The sequence below is a fragment of the Drosophila grimshawi genome, unplaced genomic scaffold (genome assembly GCF_018153295.1).
Source record: "Drosophila grimshawi isolate 15287-2541.00 unplaced genomic scaffold, ASM1815329v1 contig_1369, whole genome shotgun sequence".
NCBI lineage: Eukaryota > Metazoa > Arthropoda > Insecta > Diptera > Drosophilidae > Drosophila > Drosophila grimshawi.
The window spans coordinates 844,923-859,856 of NW_025062891.1; the positions used below are offsets into that span (position 1 = coordinate 844,923).

At 37.0% G+C, this 14,934-nt stretch overlaps 1 long non-coding RNA gene across 2 annotated transcripts in view; it reads left to right on the forward strand.

Annotated features, from left to right (window-relative positions):
* Nucleotides 1-14,934, forward strand: part of LOC116805100 — a 49,200-nt gene that overhangs the window by 8,784 nt on the left and 25,482 nt on the right. The window contains exons 2-3 of one of the 2 annotated variants that reach the window (XR_004365024.1): nt 6,805-6,855; nt 13,843-14,150. This is a non-coding gene — a long non-coding RNA (uncharacterized LOC116805100). Of the gene's footprint in view, nt 1-6,804; nt 6,856-10,219; nt 10,557-13,842; nt 14,151-14,934 lie in introns of those variants that run through there. The other variant, XR_004365025.2, reaches the window with a different exon arrangement.

Below are 14,934 nucleotides of genomic sequence, written 5' to 3' on the forward strand. Positions count from 1 at the left end.
AAGGAAATAAATCAATAACGAAAAAATTATTAGACTCGACAGTTAACCAAGGCGCTGTGTGTGTGTGTGTGTGTGTGTGTGTGTTGTGTGTGTGTGTGTGTGTGTGTGTTGTGTATGATTTGCGCTTTGGTTTTGGCTTTTTTTCCTGTCTTTTTGGCAAGTCAAACATTGGTTCAAGCAACCGGTTCTCAAGAGATTTCACGCGTTTCCAACCGCCAAATGAAGCGTCAATTAATGTTTAATAAGTGGTGCTGCTGGTGGAGCTGCTGTTGTGGTGGTGGTTGGGCTACGTTCCGTGGTGCACAAACAGGAGGTAACTACACACGTCAAATAAATTTCTAAGTCATTCCATTTTTGGGCACGTGTTCATATTTATATCGAAAAAATTAACAAAAAATAAAAGCCGTGCTAAGAAGCATCGAATAAAAGTAAACAAAAGCAAAAAGCCAAAACAGAAACACGAGAATAAATCACAAACCAATCAACGAGACACCAGCCGCAGTCGCCGCTGAAGCAGCCCCAAAACTGATTCTTAAGTATTTCCGAGCATGCCAGCCGCTCTGTCACCGCCGACCACCCCGCTGTTGGCGAGCCAAATGATCGTGCGATTAACTGTTAACAAATCGTGCACACGCTGATGTCATACACGAATCGTGCGCTCTCTGTCGCTCGCACTCACTGACTCTCTCAATCTCTTTGGTTCTCTCTCGTTCGTTGTTCTCGTGCGCTGTTATCGCACTGCGCAGCGGCTGGTTTGTTGTTGTTGTTGTTGTTGTGATGTCATTTATGCAACCAGCATTGCAGATAACTGCTCGCTCTCGCGCTCTCTTTTTGCTGGTGTTTTTCTGCTCGCTGAGAAAGCTGTAGGCATTATTCTAATTGGATTCCGGCTCGTACATGCAAACAAATCTTTGCGTGTGTGTTTTTGTATACATATTTGTTGTTGCTTCTTGTTGTTCAGTTGAACTCGCAATTTGTTGACTTTTCGTCGTTTTCTGTTTATCACATTTTGTTCATTTCGTTTGACTCTCTATCACCGCGCGCGTGTGCGTGTCTGTGTGTGTGTGTGTGTGTTTGTGCACAATTTCGCTTTGTATCTTCATCTCTGCTCGATTTCTCACTTGCAATAAATACCAATTTACAACATTTTGAATGTTTACACGTGACTTTAGTTACGTTGTTGACTCTGCCGCGAGCATGTGCAGCATAATGAGCACGCAACAATAACAACAAAGCTGCCAATATGGGTGACATTTATCTGGGCGCTTTTTCTATTTGCTGAGCTGATTAAACTATTTTGCGACTTTTGTTGTTTGTTTATTTTGTTGTTTGTGTAACACTTGTGATTGTTGTAGTCTTGTAAATATGTATTTACATATTTACCTGCATACATAATTACATATATATCAAGTTGAGGGGTTTTTATTATTTTTTATATCAATTTTGCATGTGATGCCACTTAAATTGCTTATTCGTGATTATTAATGAAATATCACGTATACAACAAGTTGCATTCATACTCATATAAATAGTATATAAATCAAAAATTCGCAATCTGTATTTATTAGTCTGCCATATACATTAATAAATTCTATATATTGCAGTGCCACATTTAGGATGAATTGGTTTGAGCTAAGAAAAATGAAGTCATTAAAATTTGTTTGACAATGGCTCAATTAAAAATATTTGTATATCTTAATTAGTTGTAGATATTTTTATGTTTTTTTTTTTAAATAATTTTGTATTACGTAAATCGGTAATTCTTCTCGGAAACAAAACAAATTAACGAGAGTGCTGTATATTTTTTAATAGGTAAATTAGCAATTAATATGGAAATTAAGAAGAAAAATTGCCTTTTTTTATATCATTAATGCACAGCATGTTTGATGTGGCTTGTTTCCTTTTAGCTTTGTCATAGGTGCATTCAAACAAATAATCGCATTTTCTTGTGCAAGTTTTCTTCACGTTTCACGTAAACTAATTAGACAACAAACAAACAAAAGTGACAAGCGCTAAACGCTTTAGTTTATTTCTTATTCAATTGCATGCACGTGAAAAGCACAGACAAATAATGACTGTCTAAATTGTCTCTATATGCTCTAGTTGGATATTGTAATTCAACTAGATGATGTGCTGAAGACTGATTAAAATAAATTGCGTTTACAAGAGCTAGATTTATGATTGAATTTAAAAGAAAAGTTTTCTTGGCTTGTCCAAAATATGTGTTTTGTTTTTTCGTTTATTACAGAGCATTTAGCAATCGTGCACAGCTCTTCTTGCAGTTTTCACTATACTGTTTACCTTTGCGGATTACTCACGCAATCACTTTACATGCCAAAACATGAGAAACACGCACACACACACACACACACACACACACACACACACACACATGCAAACTCTCACCTCTCACCTTGCTCAAGTGCAGGTGCTGACCGTTGCGCCCACATGGTACGCCCCAATTACGCAAAAGCGATAGCCACCTTTGCTTGCGCTGCCCGTTGCCACATTTATCGGAGCTTGTCACACGATTCCATCGGGCATAGGCATCGGCGTCGCTGTCGCTGTCGACGTCGACGCCGTCAAGGACAGCATTGCATTGAACTTGAACGGGGGTTGGCTTGCAGCTTGTGCGCTACTGACTTGCAATCGCTGACGCCAGGGGGCGTGCTCAACACTTGCAGTGCTCACTCACAAGACCAAAGCTTCTCCGATGCGGCTGCAATTCACTCAAAGCTCTCTGCTCAGTGGCAACTCACTCACATGTTTGAGTTAAGTTTTATGCGCCTGTGAGTTATGCAGCAGAATTTTTAATTAACTATCGTGGTAGTTTTTGGTGTATTTTCTGCATAAATTAAATTTCGCCAGCCTTTGAATATGGCAGTGACGTCAGTACGAACAACATGCAATGCGGAAATGCTTTCAACTTTAAACTTTCCATCTAAAATTAGCGAACAACTAAAAAAAGCAGCAGGCAAAACAAATACATATATATAAATCGAGACTTGTAGTTGCTGTGGCTCTCTGTTTGACTCTGTGAGTTTGCTGCAAAAGTGCTGCATACCTTGTGGCGTTTGCTGTGTGTTTTGTATTCGGCTCGAAATACGAAATGCCTGCTGCTAATCAAAGTACAAGCAAGCCAAGCCAAATGCAACTGTCGCCATTCGCAGCTGTATTTGTTGGGTTTGCTTGGTTTTATGTTTGCGACCATTTCCGGCGACATTTTCAACTCGATTACAAATTCAAACGGCATTCACTTGTATTCGCTTGACATCCAGCAAGGGGGCGGCGTTGGGGGAGGCATGGTTTATCAATTACAGGCACAGTGCCAAAGTCGTAGACGGGTTCACAGTCAAACGCCACACTTGCCACAAGTCGTTGCGGCCGTCCATTTCAAGGACAATATACATGAAAATGCTTATGAATTTATGCAATTTATTCACTTGGCATTTTAAATGCCAAAGCGAGGGGCGTCTGACACGATTTAACAGTCTTGGACTAATAATACTCCTACAGCTTAAGCTATGTGTGAAACTACAAGCCTGTTTGCATGTACGATATATAAATGGATAATAGATTTAATTGGCAATTACCTAAGGTCAATTAAACACATTAAGGAAAGCCAACTTACATTAAATTAATACCCTAAAAAGTATGAGTAACTAAACTAAACTAAATTGAAATTGATTCCAGTATAGCATCATTAAGAAAGGCGCATAAATATGATTTCCAAATTTACATACATTCAGGCAATAGAATGCATTTCTGGTTCCTCGTAATACATATATTATTGAGCACAATCAACGCTTGAGTCGATTGAGCCCTGTTTGTGTGTCTTCTGTAAAAAAGTACCTATCTCAGTGACTATAAAAGTAAGAGACTTCAAATTTTGGAAAGTATATTCTCGTAAGCCATACGCAGATCAAGTTCATTACATTTTATCGACATAAACAGTGAAAATCAATATAAATGTTCGATAGCAATACAAAAACATATAATTAATAAAGCCAAAACTTTAAAGACAAAGTCTTAAAATTTATCTGGATGAAAATTCTGCAGTTAATCAATAATATGTCCAGGTATATTCGAAAGTATTGTCGAGGTATATTCATAAGCCTTGACATATTATTTATTAACTGTAGAAAGATCAGAACTCATACTTTGTTAACCAAAAAATATTTTTTATTAAACAAGCAATTTCTGTTGGCGTCGTTTGTCTTAAGTCTGATTTCAATTTCGAGTTTGGGGATTTTTTTATTTTTTATGGGCCTTCAGTAACTGTAACAGCCCAAAAAAAATAAATATAGGAATAGATCTTACATAACTAAATAAAAAAATTAATTTGAGGGCAAATTAGGCTATGAAACCTATGTTTAAATAGTGGATTCAGGTGGAAATTTTGATAGTTTCAGTACCTTTATTTTAAACGCTTCGATTAAATATATTTAACAGATTTATTTATGATTTCATAGTTTAACTCTATTGAGATTTAGTGCTCTAAATGAGCCTAGTTTAGTTTTGTATCACATTCTGTTCTTTTTAAGTGGATTTAATTTCTCTTTTTAAGTAATTTTGATACAGCGAGTAACTAAACTAAGCAGAATTCCCTTAACTGCTAGTTTAGTTCGCACTCTCTTTAAGACATTTTATTATATCACCTAATTAAACTACACAAACAGTTAAGTAATTAATACGTCTATCTTACAGATTGCATTTATCTATTCGCACAACTAGTTGAGTGCACCTCGCCAACAGAAGTTGCCATAGACAAAGACAAAGCAAAAGCGAAAGCGAAACTGAAGTTGGCCATTTGGTGGCGCGACACAACTGACCAGAGTCACGAAGTGAATGTGCCTTGGGTTGGGTCTCTTAGAGCCCGGTTGGCAACCTGGTTGGTTGTTGGTTGCATTTGCATACCAAGTTCTGATTGCTATTGCTATTGCAATTGTTGTTGTTGCAGTTGTTGTTATCTGTCGCAGCGGAAATGCAATGCGGCGCTGTTTGTTGACTGTTGACTATGTGGTAACTTGCCACATTGCCACTTGCAACTTGTGTCTTGGGCCAACTGGCAAACGTATAGCTCTAGAGTGATTGACACCGCGTTGCACGCAGCTTGCATTTTTGATAGCCAATCTCCACTATGCCCACAGCCCCGCCCTCCTTCCCTGACTCTATTGAATACCTCTTTTCACATTCCATATTCGAAATGGCAAACAAATTGGTATCTATCATAACATTTATTTGGCTTCTTTTTTTTTTTTTGTTTTTAGTTGGACTGTAAGCTCATAAACCTAAATTGCATTTTCTTTGATTTTGATTTTCGTCCATTTTGCATAAATGTGAGCGTGTGTGTGTGTCTGAGTGTGTGTTTGAGTGGTGTGTCAATGAGTATTCTTTGGCGTGCCTGGCACTAGCTGGCACCTGGTTTGGTGCGACTTTGGGATTCCGTTTCGATTTAGCTCTTGGTGCTAATGGCTTGTTATAGCATAAAATCGCGTTATCCTTTAACTCAGTATGAGTATGAGTGTGTGTGGGTGTGTTTGACAGGCTGTGTAAGTTATTGGTTTTTAATAACGCGTGCCGTGCGCATGAAAATCATTTCGTTGGCATATCATCAATAACAGGCGGCAGCCAAGAACTCAAAAGAAAACAAACACACATAAAGATATTTGTTAAATTATGCAAACATTAGGGCATATAGTACCTATATACATATATATATATATATACTTCTTATACATATGTAAGTGTTTAATCTGCGTTGAGATTATTTTTATCTACAGACCTGACTAAAATTCTGCATTTTTCTGACAACAGATTACTCTTTTATTAGTTTTAGTTTTTTTTTTTTAGATTAGTTTTTTTATTTATAGCTTTTCTCAAGATATTTATAACATAATCTTTAGGTGTGTATTTGTTAATCATTGTAGTCCATAAGGCAACTTACTTAACTAACTTTTACTATAAATAACCGTCTGATTGTTGAAGATTAGTTGCCTAAATTTTAACTATTCATAATATGTTACCAAAAAAGTTTTTTATACAAGAACTTATCTTTCATCCGAATGTTCCTATGAGAGCTATATAAAATAGTAGTCCAGTTCCTATGATTTTTGTTTGTCATGTGCATACAATAATAGCAATAAAGTGAATATATGCCTATATTCAAAAATATCGCTTTAAAAATGATCGAATAGTTTGTATAGCAATACACAGAAAGGCGAACAGACATGTCGACTCAAGAGTCTATATACTTTATAAGGTCGAAGAACCCCCCAACGAACTAATCGAAAAAATTATATTACCTTCTGCAAGGGTATAAAAATTGCATTGTTGACTTCAAATAGAACAATTTGCAGAGTGTCTTTTAAGTGGTTGCCCGAATGGGTATTTTTCCGTTTGTATACAAGGCTATAATTAAATTTTTTAATGGGCTCTGTTTGCTAAATATCAATATGCATGCAAAGAAAGAAATACCCAGCCAATTAAATGATTATATGTTTCAAATAAAATGAAAGACTGTTGAAGACTGGGCTTAGAAAATATGAAAAATCCATACTCTAAATCACAGATGAGTAAATAATTTTGATGATGATTTGAGTAATAGATTTTTTTAAGCAAAGATTTTATTTTTATTAAACTCTGGTCAGAGATTAGACAATTTTAAAATTGTAAACTCTACGCCACAGATAAGTTAGGATAACTTCTCACTGATTCGTAGTATATTTTTAAATAATATGTGAGTCAATTAAATTTAAAGTTAGTTTATTAAAATACAAATATCTGTCTTTTTACCACTTGCAGATTGGTAATTTTTGAATCGGGAGTTCCACGGACTGCAGCCATAATTTAAAGGTAAGTTTGTATTTACAATTATATACATTTCTAGGACATTAAGTTAACAAACCAATAAATCTGTGCACGTGGCAAAAACCACACAAAATACGCAGACCCCAAAAATATGGACACAAATTCTACAATTCTGTGAAACTCAATTTAAATAATTATGTTAGTTTCACAGTGCGAAGTGTGCCGGGGATGGTGGTGTGAGGGGGAAGCGGTAAAATTACTGAGTGCTTGAGGGTTTTACGCCATTTTCTTGTCGTTGTTGTTGTTGTTGTTGGGGTAACTTCCGGTTCAATAGGGCGGCAAGAGAACACACATTTATTCATTTAACGCCTCATTAATTCATCACTTTCAATAAAATTTTACGCTTACATACACACAAGAGGTGTGTCTAAGTGTGTGTGTGTGTGTGTGTGTGCGCGCTGCTGCTGCGTTAGATATGAACCGCAAGTAGTAATAGACTGGAGAGCTGTCAGTCGCTCCATTAGAGAGACAGTAATGCCTGTCTACATGAATCCTTGCGCCTTTAATTAAGCGTGCAATGTGTATATGCGTGTGTCTGTGTGTGTGTCTGTGAGTGTGTGTGTGTATCTGTGTGTGTGTGTGAGTTAGTGTGTGTGTTTGCTTGTGTAAAGCTCATTGAATTTCGCGTTAATGCATTAACTTTTATTCGCGGCAGAGTGTAGCATACGTTCAGGCGCCAAAGTTGCAACTGACTTTCAGAAAGCCATGCAAAAGGCATGAATTGTAATGCCTGCACATGACCAACGCTTAATTGGATCTCTTTTTTTGTTGTCAAGGGATGCGAATGGTGGCTTTAGCAAGTACTAATTGCCTGGCTAAACATGTTCAAATGGCAAAGCGTTGAATTAAATATTGTGTGGAGCTCTGCTGTTTTTCATTTTGTACAGTTTTCTGTGTATACATAAAGCTCATTTTGCGCAGCAAATCACTTGACGCTGTTAAAAGGATTTTGATAATAAACAGACGCATCTTTTTTATTTGTTTTTGGACGTCTGTTTGCCACATTCCACCAACACACACACACACACAGACACAGCGGCAATAGTCGATGCCGGGCAACGTTTAAAAATAACTCCTTGTTGAAATTTCCATAGAATTCGTGCATATTGAAAATGTATGTACAAATATTGATATTTTTACTTGTGTGCTAATTTTAAAAATAATTCAAATATCACCCACACACACGCACACACAAAGACCTGCAATTTGGCAAAGAAAGTCTAAACAGAGACTCGCCTTGACTAAGTACATGAATGTGTTTTGTTTTGTTTTGTTGTTGTTATTGTTGTGCGGCCTCAATGCAACTAGTTGTTATGTACTACACCTATTTTTGCGGGTGATGCTTATAAAAATAAGTGATATATTTTATTTTGAATAGCATGCGCACATCTCCGCGCCGCGCACTTCCATTTCCAAATGCAACATTACCAAAATAACTGTAACAGCAGCAATATCAACAGCAACCGCAGCAGCAGCAGCAGCAGCAGCAACATCATCAGCAGCAGCAGCAGCAGCAACAGAAACAGATGCTCAGGCATCAGCAGCCGATTTCCTTTCTTTTAGTTGAAGGAGATCGGTAGTCAAAGCAACAACACACATACACAGACACACACACACACAGACAGACATACACTTCGACTGCGGCACGAAAATACTTGTACAATAACAAAAACAGAGAAAACCAAAAATAATACGTAAAATTGCTTTAATTTTAAAATATATTTCACTGTGTGTGCGCGCGCCTCTCGGCCTTTCGATTTATTTCGAGCGATCGGCCAGAATTAAGAGCTTTATTAGCGCATCGGACGAGCAATCAAACGCGTCGCAGCCGTTCGATTAAAACGCAGTTAAACCAATCGATATTAATTGCTGTGTGACAAATGCGGTTTTAAGCTTCGATTTATTGTTGTGCATTCATCGTCCGATAGACGATAACAAAGCGCGGCGAGTTTGCTGTTGCTGTTGCCAGCGAGTGATGTGATTTGATTGAAGATTGTTTTGATATGAGAATTGCATATAATGAAAACATGTATTCCAACTGATAACTATTTGTTAACGATGGCAAACATACGCCTAGCTATTGATACATTTCATATTCATCCTTCTTCATCCTGAGCAATTAATTGCTTTTTAGCTCGATTGATTGTCGAATAATTTGTCTAGCTCGAATAAGTACTTACCTATATATATGTATATATGTATATATATATAGATATATCATTTTGCAAGTCCCTCATTTTTTTGTAGCGAAAGTAAATAATAAGAAGATTGCTCGAGGCCCATTATAATGTCATTAGCCGAAGATAATATTAGCCTTGTACATTTTGACGATTTCCAGGCTCGTTTCGCCTTTCGCCTGCTGGTTGCTTCACCTGCCACTTCCATCAGTCATTTCCAACATTGCGTTTTGGATTTGGGAGTCAGACACAGAGTGAAAGTTAAAGCCAAGCCGCAAATCCTTTCTACAAACCAAGTTCGCAGAACGCAAACGCAATTCGCATGAAAATCCCATTAAAACGCTTTAAAAACGCTTAACTCGAAAAGCTTATCAAGCACACCCAACTCGAAGGCATATTAATATATTTTGTAGAACAGAAAGGTGGGCGGGGGGGGGCGTGGCATTGGAGCTTTGCCACCTGCAATTTCAAACAGTATTTTCAATTGTTTGGTAGGATTTTATTTTTGTTTCTTCTATTTTGTTTTTGTTTTTTTTTTTTCTGAAAAGGTGCTTCTGGCCGCGTTCTGCGGAATGGTTGGTTATTTATTTTGGGTTACCTCTAAAATTAAAATGGCTCAAAACACAAGACCAACAGACACACACACACACACTAACTCACTCACACATTTACACACACGACGCCAACAACAACACTAACAACAACAACAAAAACAACAACAACAAAACAAGAGCGAAACAAACGAACAAAAAAGCGTTTTTTATAGAACATTTATTTATAATTATACATTCTCGATGTATATGCGATTTTCTGCGCCAGTAAAGTGAAGTGTAGGAAATATCGTGCACAGACATATTTTCATTTCGATCCGATTCAATCCAATCCCCAGCCGATCCTCCACAATATTCAATAATTTCGCTCGTGTGCATTCAATTTAAATACAAATCAATTATTATAAATATTCGTAATAAATTAAATTTAAATCGTAATGCAAAATTAAATGTGAGGACGCATATTTCCGGCTGTGTTCAATCGTTGCCAAATTAAATTAGCAACAATGTGCTGAAAAAAAGTGTGAATGAAATTACATATTTCTTCTTGTTTTATTGCAAAGTGCTCTTAAGTGGGGTCAACCAAAAAAATAAAGAAAAAAGAGAAAAAGAAAAGGCAAAAAATTGCCAATGTTGAAAAGTGAAATTCTGTCAAAGCAATTAAATTTCCCAAAATAAAGTCGAAACATCTGTTCTTTGTTGTTTGTTTCCTACGAAAATCGCGCAAAGTGTATGGCAACAGCAGCAACAACAAAGTTGTGCATAACAGAATGTTAAGCGTACGAAAAATGGAAATGTTTTTGTGTGCAGCTGAAATGTTGCCAACGCATGTTGCTGACCGCCAGATGGCGCACGCCATTATCGCTGCCCATAGGTGGCGGCAACAGCAGCGCCATAAGCACGATCGCCTACGCTTAGATGCGGACAGATGGCGCCACTCTAACTACTGCACCACATTGTAAGCAATCAATAAATTTGTTATTATTTATACAAAAAATTATGTATTAATGTTAAAATGTCAGCAATGTTCAACTTTTGTGTGGATAGTAAAAATGTATAAGATAGACTTTAAAGATTTTTTTCCAACTAGCATCCTTTGAGCACATCACAAGCTATAAAGCTTCTTAGTTTGATGCCAACTAATCCTTTGCGATACCGCATCTGGCGGCTATTACGCTGGTGTGTTAAGTGCTTCCCTTCACGTTGAGAAAGCTGTGACAACTCTTGAGGGTTTTCCTACACTAACACACCCTCAAGTGTGGATAAAAAAAACTCTTAGTTGTTTGTTTTTGCAATGTTGAGTGTTGAACAACTGTTGCTGTGAAAATGTCAGCATTGAAATTGTTTCAGAAAGTTTCAGATAATATCAATGACCTTTGACTTTGTTGTCTGTCAAAAATAGACTACTGAAAAACAATAAGATATTTATATGCTATATTCTCCATGGAATTTGTTAACTTTTCTTGCCTGCTTATGGAATTAATCAAATAGAAGAGTATGCGGTACGAATGGTTAAAGTAAACACTGTGTTGATAAATGATTGATTCAAAATCAAATTTACAAGTTTTTTAAAATACTAACAAACATTTAAAAACATTATATACTTTAATAAAGTAACGTAGACTAAGAGAAATTAAAATATTTTCAATCAATAAATGATATTTCACAATCTACAACATACACTTAACTAAGTGAGTGTGTTAAGTGTATTTAAGATACGCCTTTCTGAAGATGCCACTTTTTCCAGCCTAGGGCCAGGTTTTGGCCTAGGCTGCTTAGAGAAAAACAGAGAGAGAGAGAAAGAGAGGGGCGGAGACGCTGGGATTAGCTGAGAGGGTTTGTGCTGGTTGGGGATGGATGGAGGGTGAATGGTTGGTTGGGAGTAAGTAGGGTTAGCGACATGTCTGTCATTCCAAAGCAAATGCGACAAACGTTTCCGTTTCCGCTGAAATTCAATACGCACGCACGCCACGACTCCAAAATGCCGCCAGGCACATGTGCTCCACTCTTATGCCCATCATCTCTATATATCTATATCTATATATGTATATATGTACTGATATACATACTTATATAAATTTCAGAATTTTCTACTAGTACGAGCAGTGTCCCCTTTTTTTTGGCACTCGCCTCGCAGCGCATATTTTGCAGCAAACTTCATGCAATGTTTTCGACTTGTTGTGTTTTCTTTTCTTTTTTTTTTTTGGTTGTTTTTGTTGCTATTCGCAACTGAAAGAAACAGCTAGAAGCATTAACGACTCTTTCTAAATTGCAACAAAATGTTGTTGTTTACTTACGCAAATTTGTGTAGACTTTGGCTGGCTGCCAGGAATTACGAAAAGCCGCGACGCCATTTTCGAAAGAATCTCAAAATGCCAGCCAAAAAAACCTCAACAACAACAACAACAACAGCAACAACCAGCGAGAACCTCAAAATGCGAGCACCAGTTTATTATGGAAAATATTTACAAGAATATTTGGTAACTTATTTATTAATTGTGGCCCACATGATTTACGAAGGGAGGCCGAGGTAGGGGTAGCCATGCGTTGTCACCCCATTGAATTCAACAATTTCATTTTCATTTTCGTTTTCTTTTCCATAGGTGGGCGTTTTGTGTGAAATGTTGTTTGTCTGTGTGCCACGTATAGGGCATGTCATAAAAATCAAGTGAAAAGCGCCACAAGAAGACGGACAAAAATGTCGAAAATCATGACAAAGACCAGAAAAGTCTTCGAGCACACAACAACAACAAAAAAAATAAAAATAAAAAAAAAAGAAAAAGAAGAACAAATTTATTATAGACAACTGCTCTTGCCAGAATTCAGTTCGTCCATTTGTTTGTTTGCCCTGCTCTGCCTGCCTCCCTCTCTCTCTCTCTCTCTCTCTCTCTCGCTCTCTCTCTCTCGTTCTCTGTCCTTCTCTTTCTGTCTTTGTTTCTTTTTTTTCTCACTCGCACACGAACTGGGGGCAACAAAAAAAGGAAATGCTGCAGACAATTTGGACCCACTGGAAAAGCTCCTCTGGTGAGGTGACATGGCAACGCACACACAGATACACACACACACACACACATTAATGCACACAGATAAAAATATACACAGACACAGCTATGAGATACAATAATGCACAGATACAGTTACAATGCATGCCCCTAGATACCTATACAGATATAATGAACAGGCAACACTGATCAATGTTAGCAACGCACAAGTCTTGTGTGTGTGTGTGCGTGTGTGTGTGTGTGTGTGTGTGTGTGTGTGCGTGTGTGTGTGTGTGTGTGTGCGTATGTCCGTGTGTGTGTAGGTGTATCTGTATGTGGCTGTGGTTGACTGCGATTGCTGTCGTTGCTGCTGTTGAAGCATTTCATTAGCCACCCACACACAACACTATGCGCACACTCACACAGACTGACACTCACACACACACACACACACACACACACACGCTGATACACACTGACACACACATACACATACACACTGAGACAAAAAACCGCAGAACACTCATGCACACTCGCTACAAGCGAGATTAATGCCTGGCATGTGGGCGTTGAGACCAGCACGCGCACTTTTCGCTCATGTATACCCTGTACACATGCTTTTATCTATAGGGTATACAGTGTGCTGTGCAGACAAACAAATGCTTACTTAAAGGCAACTAACTCTTCGAGAAAACTCAAATTAATTATTCTGCTAGTCAATTTGGAACTTAATAATATATTTATCTATTTCGATTTGTGATTAGCCAATTTTTGAGCGTTTTCTGAGTTTGAATTGCATCAAATTTCTATGTAACTCTCAATTTTTAACCAAAGAACTTACAAATTGAGATCACTCCGTGAAAATTCATGCTTCAAATGTTGCTGGTAATTATTTTTACTAGATTTGTACCTGAGCACTAAACAAATGAAATTATTTAATTGTTCGATTTGTTATTTAAATGAACAAAAGCTGAATACAGGGTATCTTACTGTTAAACATGTTAAACATTTATGAACATTCGTGCATAAAACCGCAGCCACAAAACTCTGAAATGCTGCAAAGTTTCTCGTGTTTGAGTTCTAACTCAGACTTGTTGCATCTGAAAGGCTTCACAGACATGGACATGGAAGACGTCGAGTCCACGGGGAACCATTTTGCATGTGTGACGCAAATAAGGACATTCTTATTCTGTACTTAGTTATGTCGTTGTCGAGTTGTGTCGGTCGAGTAACACTTGTATTTGTCATTTTGTCTGATTTCAGTTGCACAACTCGGTCACATAAGCGACGCAGGTGGAGACAGAGCCGGAGTCGAGGCATCTGAGACAAGCGCAACAACAATTATTCAACATCAGGATACAAAATACACCTTAAAGTACACAGAAATCCAGTGGCTTAATAGCATTCATATTGCCATATACAAATAAATAAATAAATATATATATATTTATATATATATATATATGTAGTGATTATGTTAACTAGATGCCATTGAGAATTTTAGATCGGCACTAGAAACATTGAACTCCTTTTTGGACTCTTTGTTGTTGCTCAACAGTGGCATTTGGAAGGTAAGCATCTCTATATCCAGAATATTTATCTTTCAATATATTTTACTAATGCACATATCCTTATAGCAATCAATATTGTATTACAATTACTTTTAATTATTTAAGTAATTGAACAATATTTATGTCCCTTTATTTTACTAAATTAAATGACGAGTAAAAACCAATTACTTATTTTAAATTATTAATTGTAAATTACCTTAGTATTTGGCCAATAGTTCATTGATTTAACTAAAATAATGAATATAATTATAATTACTGGATGCAATGATTACAATAGATATTCAATAGATGCGACACAAAACAGAAATGTTGGACTTGGCCTCAGATTGAAGATAGTTTAAATGATTAAAAATAATTGATGTATGCTGAGGATTTTATAGTCAGTGTCTCAATGGTCAAGTGCTCACTGTACAGGCCCCCACATACCGCGCCAAGCAGCTGGCGAGACCTACAACAACAGCTGAGCATGTATTGTGCATGAATTGTATACATATCTTCGATAGGTATATATATATATATATATGCATGTATATATGAATATTGTTCGACAAACACACGCACATCGAAAATTGGCGTTGGTATTTCTTGGCGTTCAATTAACGTAAAACATTTGCCAAGAATTTTCTTGAGTCTTTTTGGCTCGCCCCTGTTTCATTGGTAGCTTCGTTAGCAACACAAGAAAAAAAGCGAAGAAAACAAAAACACACACAAAATGCTTGCGCATAGTATTAAGCGTTGTATTACACTAATAAATAAACTAATTAACTTTTGGAGCCAAACTTTG